Source organism: Hylobates moloch, unplaced genomic scaffold, assembly GCF_009828535.3.
Source record: "Hylobates moloch isolate HMO894 unplaced genomic scaffold, HMol_V3 SCAFFOLD_12, whole genome shotgun sequence".
Taxonomy (NCBI): Eukaryota; Metazoa; Chordata; class Mammalia; order Primates; family Hylobatidae; genus Hylobates; species Hylobates moloch.
Genome location: NW_026652287.1, coordinates 95,458,575 through 95,468,168, shown reverse-complemented (window position 1 = coordinate 95,468,168; position 9,594 = coordinate 95,458,575). Strand labels below are relative to the sequence as shown.

Below are 9,594 nucleotides of genomic sequence, written 5' to 3'. Positions count from 1 at the left end.
AGGGCAAAACTAGTTTGTGTAGTAACTCAGAATTGAGTAGTTACACATCCATTAGGTTTCAGAATCGTTAAAATTTTATCTTGTTTAGGAAACTGCTTACCTTGGAAGGGCAAATTGCCATTTCTCTCCATCTGGGGATCAGGGAAGCAAGGGAAGCTCCCCTAAACATCACTTCCACGCCCCTATATTATGCTAAGGAACTTCTGGTTGATTCATTAGGCATTTCAGCAGTGTTTTTGGCCGGTACTAGGAACTGTGGAGAGGTATAGAAAGGGAGCAAGTGCACAGTCCCGGCCCCCAAAGAGGTTAAGATGCAAATAGAAGCAGGCTCAGAACTCGGAACAAAAGCAGTGACTGCATAATAATGCACTGCTGGGGGTGGGGGATGGGGATCTGCACGCCCGGTTTGTGACTTCAGGAAAGCAGTTTCCAGGAGGTGAGAGTTTAAGCCAGACCTGAAAGAGGTTGATTTGTAATGATTTGCAGGGGGGCACTGGAGGCAGCGGCCAGGACTTTTCACTTAGGAGATCAGCATTTGCCGTGATGGAAACTGGGCGATCCCACAGGGACTGACCTCTGAGTTATCCAAAGGCCGACCTGGGGAAAGACTGATTTTGAGGTTTTAATAGGTAAGTTTGGGGACATCATTGATGAAGGTGGGCAGGAAAGGAGGCTTTTTTCTTTTCTTTTCTTTTCTTTTTTAATGTTACAGTAAAAAGCTTAGATTCGAAGAGACGGGTAAAAAACAAATAGGAAAATTTAAGGAGAAGAATGACTATGATTGCTGTGTAAAAATAAAATTGCAATAGGGAGGTTCTGGAGCTCAGGAAATGAGCTAGAGCAGCTATAATTTAGGCCTAGGTAGTGAAGATCATGAATAAAATGGTAGCTGAGGAAATTTCAAAGTTGAATAAGTAGCAATAAGTATGAAGGAAAAGCTAAACTACAAACATCTGCTCTTTAATTACTAACACTAGTAATGAGAATTTCTTGTCTCCAGCCTCTTCCCTTCCCACTCCGCGCCTCTTGCTTACATCATTGTATTAAGGCATTTTATTGAAGACACTATTCAGCACTCTCCACCTATGCCTTACACAGCTTGCCTTTGCCTTTCTTCCCATTTCACTTTTTCTCTTCATTTATTCACATCATTTTAGTCCTTAAAAGACCCTGCCCAATTACTAGATCAGAGGGAGACAACTAAGACTCTTCATATCTCCCAAACGACCTTCCAGAATGGTTTTATGGCATTATAATAGGAAAGCAAGAGTTTTGATTTTTCTATTATTAACATTTTGCTTTCATGGAATTACAGGAAAAACCATATTGCATGCCAGAAATACTTAAATTTTAAATATTTCATCTTAAGAGATGCCCTCATGTAATGCTTTTAATGCATTTGAGAAATTCAGGTGGTGGGCAAAAGTACAACACAGAGGTTAGATGTTTTGAGTGGGAGAAGTGCACTGTGATCGCTATTGAATCAAAATCATTATGCACTTAAATATATAGAAAAAAGAATGAAATGAGTATTAAACTATGCAAATTCATCCCTTTAATCTTTGTGTGACTATATTTTATGCAGTTGTAACCTTAATGTACATATTTGGTATTTTTTTCAAACATGAATCGATTAGACATTGTTGCTATTTTGTTATCTATTTTGTTAACATAACAACTTCCTGTGTTATATCAGATTTTTTTTTTTTTTTCTGAGACTGTGTTTCGCTCTTGCTGCTGCCCAGGCTTAAGTGCAATTGTGGATCTCAGCTCACCACAACCTCCGCCTCCTGGGTTCAAGCAATTCTTCTGCCTCAGCCTACTGAGTAGCTGGGATTACAGGTGCTCGCCACCACGCCCAGATAATTTTTGTATTTTTAGAGACAGGGTTTCACTATGTTGGCCAGGCTGGTCTCGAACTCCGGACCTCAGGTGATCCACCCGCCTCGGCCTCCCAAAGTGCTGCTATTACAGGCGTGAGCCACTGCGCCCGGCCTCTATGTCAGATCTTAGCCATTTCCTGTTAGAATCCTGCCCCGCTCCTTCTCGCCTTTTACAGTGTTTGGATAATATGCTGCCAATACCTTTGTGCACTCATTTCTTTATTCAGGTCATACCACTGAAACATACTCCCCAGAATAAAATTGATGATGAAAAGATAGGAACAATTTTATAGCTTGTCTTACATATTGCAAGATTTTGCACTGCATTGATGTATTGTTAACTTTGCATGTTTGTCTTCTTTTTAAGCTCTCCTTGGAGAGTTTTTAAATTTTCAGTATACTCCACAGGGTGGCCAAAGTAGATCTGGCTCGTCATTGAGTATAGGTTCAGTTAAAAACAACAATCTGGCTCAGAGTTGAACACAAAGAATCCAATAAATATTAATGGGTTAATTTTCAGGTACCGTAGCCTTGACTTTCCTGTTTTCCAGATTTCCCCTCCTTTTCCTTTTCGGTATCTACTTCATTATTTAAATGGGCAATTTCGGGTTAGGCAGTTCTGGATAGCGGTGCCCTTCCTGTGCCTGTTCTGGAACCTCTCTCGCCCTTCTGCTGTACGAGGAAACCCAATTCACAGCCGTCATCGCCACTGAAGTTACACCCAGGGGTCGCTTCAAGAAGGAAACTTTTTCTGTAAGAATTTCTATGCCAGTGAATTGGGGAAGGTTTTAAAGATAACGGAATTTGCCACGTGTTTCTGCCAAACAATTCGACGTTGCGTAAATCGCAGAAATTCTGGGAAGGACTAACGATGTCCGTGGATGATTCTGCGGCTCACAGGCACACAGGACACTGGGTTTACCCTCCCGAGTCCCGATGGCACGACAGGTGCGAAGCCCGCCCGGGGAGGCAGTGCTTGTTGTCCGCACAGACCCACGTGCGGCGCTGGGGGCAGTCCGTGGCCCCGACCCCCGCCTCGAGGCGCGGAAGGCGGCCGCCAGCGGGTTCTCGGTGCCCGCGAAGAGCCGGCGCAGGGGCGGGGCTGTGGGAGGGGGCGGGGCCTGCTGCGCGTCACTGCTGTCGTAGCCGCCGGACCAGGTCGTAGTGGCCGCCGAACCGGGGGCCGGGGGGCCGGGGTGAGCGCTAAGATGGCCGTCCCGGCTCGGGCTGGTGGTGAGTGTGCGCGAGGGCGCGCGGCCGCGGCGATTGGCCGAGTGAGGACCCCTGCGGGACCGGACGTGCGACGGCAACCCCCTGGGCCGGGAGGCACCTGGGGGCGTATTCCCGCCGCGCAGGGCACTGGGGGGTCCTGAGAGAGGGAGAGACTGGGGCTGCGGGCGCGCGGAGGGGAGCGAGCCGAGGGGCGCGCGGCGGCGACGGATCCGGCGAATTTTGAATTGGCCCCCCTGGGAAGTTTCGGTGGGTTCTGCTGCGCTCCGACCCTGTCTCGGCGGCCGCCTCAGAGTGCCCGGAGATGCTGCGGCCAGGCGCCGCGGGCTGGAGGGGGCAAGCTGGGGGAGAACGGGCGCGGGCGAGGGCTTTGGGGACCCGGAGGGGCTTCGTGCTGATCCCGGCACGAGCGTCGCGGAGAGGCGGGCGCGGGGCTGGCACTGGCTGGGCGCTGTGTGGAGCACGCAACGCCTGGGTCCAGCCGCATCCTTCCCGCCGCCCGGATTACCGCGAGGTGATGCTCGAAGCCCCGGGGCGCTCGGTTGAGGAGGAATGCGCTTCCCGGCGTCTTGCCCGCCTTCTCTCATCGATCGGTCCCCGCGCTGTCGGCACCTGCTGCCACTTAAAGCTTGAAAATCAGCTTCCTAAAGCCATTCCCGATGGCCTTCGATGGGAAAGAATTCCATATGGCTGAATTCATTATGGGGGATGAGAAATATGTCATTGTGGGCGCAGGGGAACCTGTTAATACGTTCAAATTTAAGAGTAGGTAAGACACCATCCCCCGCCCCCATGAGAAAAGAAAGTGAAATATAGTAACTGTTTCAAATGCAAGGTTGAGCTGCTGTTAAATTCTACTGGTAGCTCGCAGTTTTTATACTGGAAGCAAAACCATTTAGGAACCCTTGGGAGATTCACTTTCTCCTCAGACCAGTCCTCAAGTCCCCCACTCCCGCCACCTTTTAAGCCTTAATTGTTGTATCTGGGCAAGTAACGGGGATTGTGAAATTTGCATGGAAATAAGACCTTCAGGTCCTGCACTTGAATTCCTTATTATCTGTTAAGTAGCTGCCTGTGGGGGTGAAAGTAGGGGTGGTGACTTTGGGGCCTGGAATTCCATTTTGAGTTGTGTTCAAAACGAGCATTTGGTGTAAACAAGGAAAAAGAATGGGCTGTTCACTGTGGTGAAATTCGGAAAGCCAAACAGAAGTTAAGCACATGCTTATAGAATATTTCATAATCTCAGTGAGAGTCAATATTCAGTTGAATCTTGAAAGAGATGAAAATTTGTATTCTTGAAACTCTAATCGTTTTGTCCTTAATTTAGCATCTCAGGATATTTTAAAGAGCGTTTAAATGTTTTGGCACATTCAAGTTTTCTCTCCCCATTCTGTGTTTTTTCATACTAGCCATTTGTTTTGCATATGTTCGATGTCAGATTTTTCAGTCCAGTATTTATCACTGTGGACTATCCAAATTCAAATGTAGAGATATTCTAATATTGAAGTTATTCCAGTGCATACAGTTTAGAAAGTTGAAATATCCTGACTACTTTGTGTATCAGTCCTGTTTTTCTTCCCAAATGTTAATTGTTTGAGATTTTTTAGCTTAAAAAATTGTAGGTGATAAATGAACCCGCATTTAGTATAATATACAATGGTCCACCTCTTGCAATATTTAAAATGGAAAATCTGTTGAAGATTTGGGTTAGATATTTGAAATAAATTTTCTACCCGGTTGTCTTTCTCCCTTTTCTACAGATTCATCTTTTCTGTACTACAAAAAAAGAAAGTGTCATATCCACTCTACCAAACTTCTCTACACACTTGAATCTATTACAGCGTTTTGGTTGTGCATAAGAGAATTTTCTGCTCATTGGGTTGTTTGAGGGCAGAGTCTGTGTTTTCTATGTGTATCTCTAGTACCCGTCTAACTGCTTAACGTGGAGGAAAAACCCGTGTGTAAATTTGTTGAATTGGGGTTTTGAATGGTAGAGGATACAGAAATTTGGCTTCTTGGTAGCCAAAAAACCAAGTCTCTGTTCTTCCTGCAGTGTTAGGCAGAACAAACGTGGGTGCCAGGTTCTAATGGAGTTGTCTGGTCCAGGGAGATTAGCAAGAGGCTGGGGCACGGGCTCAGGAGTCTAATCAAGATAGGAAATAAATCGTGTGCCCGAATAATTCTCTGAATTCAGTAACTGGGGACAGTTTTGCTACTAGGACCAGTCTAAATAGGTGACAAATAACTGAAATACAGGAGGATTCTACAGATAATGGCTTTCTGGCTAAAAGATCATTGTAAAAGGTGTAATATATTCACAGCAATTTTAGACGCCATAAAAAACTTTATTAGGAAGAATTCATTTTTAATGGAGCTTTACGCGTCATAGGAAAAAGGTAATTTGTAGTCTAACGATATACTTGCTAGGTCAGATCATAGATGTGCTAGAATGACAGTCTAGGCATTTTACGCAGAGTATTTGAATTCAATTTTTCAGACCCTTGGTAGGTTGCTCAGTATTATTCTGAATGTTTCTCCCATTGTTACGAAGTTAGCTGCAGTGTATTGACGTGTAAATATGTTGATGTGACACTGATGATAAATGTTTTGGAACAAAATTACTTGTTAAGTAGGGATGGGGGTGAGAAATTCAAATAACCTGGAGGCAGAAAGTGATTTCAGGAGCTTTATCTTACAGCGTGTTCAACTAAATTCAATCTCTGCTTCAGGAGAGGCATGTTAGAGACACGAGGAAGGCCCAAGGGAAAAGGGTGTCCTTTATTGTTTAATGAGGAGTTTCAAGCGAGATCAGGGTAATTATAGATTCTAGATCTCTAAAGGAAGAAAGAATAACCGGGGCCTTTCTAGGGATAAAGGAAAGGAAATACATCATGATTGACATGGAGAGGTGCCAAAGCACATAATGGACATAATAGCATACCTAAAAGGGAGTAGGGAGGGTTTGAGAGCCCATTGTGTTCATTCGCTCAGTAATTTGTTCATTCAAAAATATTGAACCCCTTTCTGTGTACCAAGCACTATGCTTGACCCTTGGCGTTTTACAAACATTTCTTAAGAGGGCAGAATACTATGGTGGTTCCTTGAAGTAAATGGAAAATGGAAAATTGCTTATACGAGTGGGTAAGATTTACCCTAATTAGTACAAACTATAGATAAAGTTGTTTTCATTCTTATCCAAATGTATTGTGGTGGTTAGTAATTCCTAAGGCCTACTTCCTACCGAAATTACCATTTCCTCCTATCTTTTATTATGGAAAATAACAAATCATACAACTTTTAATAGCCTGTAGAGGATCTGTTTAGTTTATTTGTTACTGTTTAAAGAAAAATGTTTTGTTACAAAAATTATCTTCATTAAAATAGATAGTCAACATATTCTCCCTCTGGGAGATTTCAAGTTTTTTTTTTTTTTTTTTTTTTTTTATGAGATGGTTACTGTGACACTTTTAAGTGTATTCTATTTTATGCTCAGTGGTACTTATATTTCTTCTTTCTTTAATAGAGTTAGAATGTATATGTGTTCCTGTAAAATATGAATGCCCATTTCTTATGAAAATAGTTTATATCCCAATTATGAAGAGTTTTAAAAATTAAACATTCACAATAAGATTTGTTAAAAACATCTTAACAAAAGATGTTTGGGCCGGGCGCGGTGGCTCACGCTTGTAATCCCAGCACTTTGGGAGGCCGAAGCGGGCGGATCACGAGGTCAGGAGATCGAGACCACGGTGAAACACGGTGAAACACCGTCTCTACAAAAAAATACAAAAAATTAGCCGGGCGTGGTGGCGGGCGCCTGTAGTCCCAGCTACTCGGAGAGGCTGAGGCAGGAGAACGGCGTGAACCCGGGAGGCGGAGCTTGCAGTGAGCCGAGATTGCGCCACTGCACTCCAGCCTGGGCGACAGAGCGAGACGGTCCCAAAAAAAAAAAAAAAAAAGATGTTTGGGAAGTGGTTAGTCATATATGAGAGTAGAAAAGTATATATTGTTCCAAAGTTTAAAGGCTTTTATGTGCCATGTTAAGAAGTTTAGATTTAGCTTGTGGTCTTTCAAGACTTTAAACAATATTTATAAAATCGTGGCTATTTTAGAAATACCTTAATATTGATAAAATTGTGGTTATAAGACACTAAGACATATAAAATGTAAATATTGTATGATGATTATTTGACTAAGTATGAGCTATGGCTTTTTTTTTTTTGAGACGGATCCCTTGTCCCCCAGGTGGGCCGACTCGGCTCACTGCAACTCCCCCGCTCCCCATCCTCGCGCCCGCCTCGGCCTCCCAAAGTGCTGGGATTACAGGCGTGAGCCACCGCGCCCGGCAGGGGGGAATCTTCTTAATAGTGAATAAAAATGTTATCTCATGGGAGGCCGAGGCGGGTGGATCACGAGGTCAGGAGATGGAGACCATGGTGAAACCCCGTCCCTACTAAAAATACCAAAAAATACAAAAAAATTAGCCGGGCGTGGTGGCGGGCGCCTGTAGTCCCAGCTACTCGGAGAGGCTGAGGCAGGAGAATGGCGTGAACCCGGGAGGCGGAGCTTGCAGTGAGCCGAGATTGCGCCACTGCACTCCAGCCTGGGCGACAGAGCGAGACTCCGACTCAAAAAAAAAAAAAAAAAAAAAAAAAGCCATTTCATTGACAAGTCACACTGGAGAAAAAAGAAAAAGAAAAAAAAAGCCATTTGATAGCTACTAATTTGAATTTGGAGTATGAAACATTTTTTAAATGCGTGAGAATTACAGCACAGATAGTTTTAATCCTTATAGATTTCATTCCAAGCATCCTATTTGTAAGATGGCATTATATTGCTACACGTAATATTTTGTCAGAATCTGCATGAGGGATATAAAAATGTTTTGTCAGGTAATACCTCTTTAAAATGAATATACTGCCAGAAATCATACATCCAATCTGCTGATGCCAGAGCTAATGCATAGCTTCACAGCGGTGGATTAGCAAATGAAAAGAGGTGCTCTGAACCCAGTAGAGGAATATAGGAAGTGTCCATCCTCCTTTCTTTCCTCCAAGCTCTTAGATCTTTGTGTGATGAGGCCCCTTTGGGGATACCCTAGTTACTGTCTGAGTTACTGGAGATCTCTGGGAACAGAAGCCTGGCTCTGTAGCTCCTGCTTTCCGCCGTGCCCTTGCCTCTGTTGTCTACCCCTTACTGATTTCTTTCATAAGTAGACAGGGTAAGTGGGCCCCCTGCCCTAAAATATTAATCTCGTGATCTGTCATTCCACTATTCTGGTTTCACATCTATTTTTAAAAAGATTTTATCTTTGAGAGACCCCGTTTTAAAATGCAAATTCCCCTGGGAGAGGTCAGACCTTAGTTCTTAGCTAACATCTTATCTGTTAGCACCTTAGTTGGGCTTAGTACACATTTGGCTGAGAAGAAGGAATCCTTGGCTAAAAGCGATCAACTAGAAGGAAACTAGCATTTATAATAATAATTTATTATTATTTTATTGGCAGCTAAGATGTACTGAGGGCCATATTATTAAGTGCCAGGAGTTCTAAGTTAATTCCCTCAACAACCCTATTGGTATTATTACCACTGTTACTTTACAGATAAGAAAACTGAGGTATGTAGCACATAATTTATGGTCACATAGTAAATCCTGTCAAGGATTTAGATTCCAGGGTATGCTCACTAACCGTTTTACTGTAATCCCTCTCTTCCACTGTGATGTCTCTCAGATAGATGACATCTAATCAAGATTTCACCCTTTTCACAATTTTGTATCAAATAGAATGATGTGTTTAATTATAGATGCCACTTCCCTTTGAAGGTCAAGTACTTTGTTATTATCTAAATAGATTTTTTAGCAACAGCTTCAATGAAACAGGTACTGTTTTTGTATTCAAGGGAATTTATTTGCAGAGTAGAGAAAGGAGTAAAAAGGCTAGTGTACAATTTAGCACATACTTAACGCTATCTGAGCTGTTTTTATTTAAAATATGTTATTTTTACAATTTCAAAAGTATAGATTAATAAAGAAAGTACAGTAATTTGCAGTCCCATTACCCAGAGATAACCTCAGAATAAATGTATTCTAGCCAGGCTTTTTTCTGTTGAGACTTTTCTGAAAGTGTTAACTCATTCTATGTCTTTAAAATTTTGGAATGAAATGATCTTTTTTTGCTGGCACTTCCTTCTTCATCTCTGCAAGGATGTGGAACTAATAATTATTTTCAGCCTGGCGTGGCGGCTCTCGCCTGTAATCTCAGCACTTTGGGAGGCCAAGGCAGGCAGATCACCAGGTCAGGAGCTCAAGACCAGCCTGACCAACATGGTGAAACCCCGTCTCTACTAAAAATACAAAAATTAGCTGGACATGGTGACGTGTGCCTGTAATCCCAGCTACTCAGGAGGCTGAGGCAGGAGAATGGCTTGAACCCAGGAGGTGAAGGTTGCAGTGAGCCAAGATTGCACCACTGCACTCCAGC

At 43.3% G+C, this 9,594-nt stretch overlaps 1 protein-coding gene across 2 annotated transcripts in view; it reads left to right on the top strand.

Moving 5' to 3' along the window:
• The first annotated feature begins 424 nt into the window (after positions 1-424).
• The window catches only part of USP44 (ubiquitin specific peptidase 44), a 29,161-nt gene continuing 19,991 nt past the window's right edge, over positions 425-9,594 (top strand). Inside the window, exon 1 of one of the 2 annotated variants that reach the window (XM_058424748.1) lies at positions 425-629. The gene's annotated coding sequence lies outside the window, so the exon portion shown is untranslated. Of the gene's footprint in view, positions 630-3,054; positions 3,117-9,594 lie in introns of those variants that run through there. The other variant, XM_032170936.2, reaches the window with a different exon arrangement.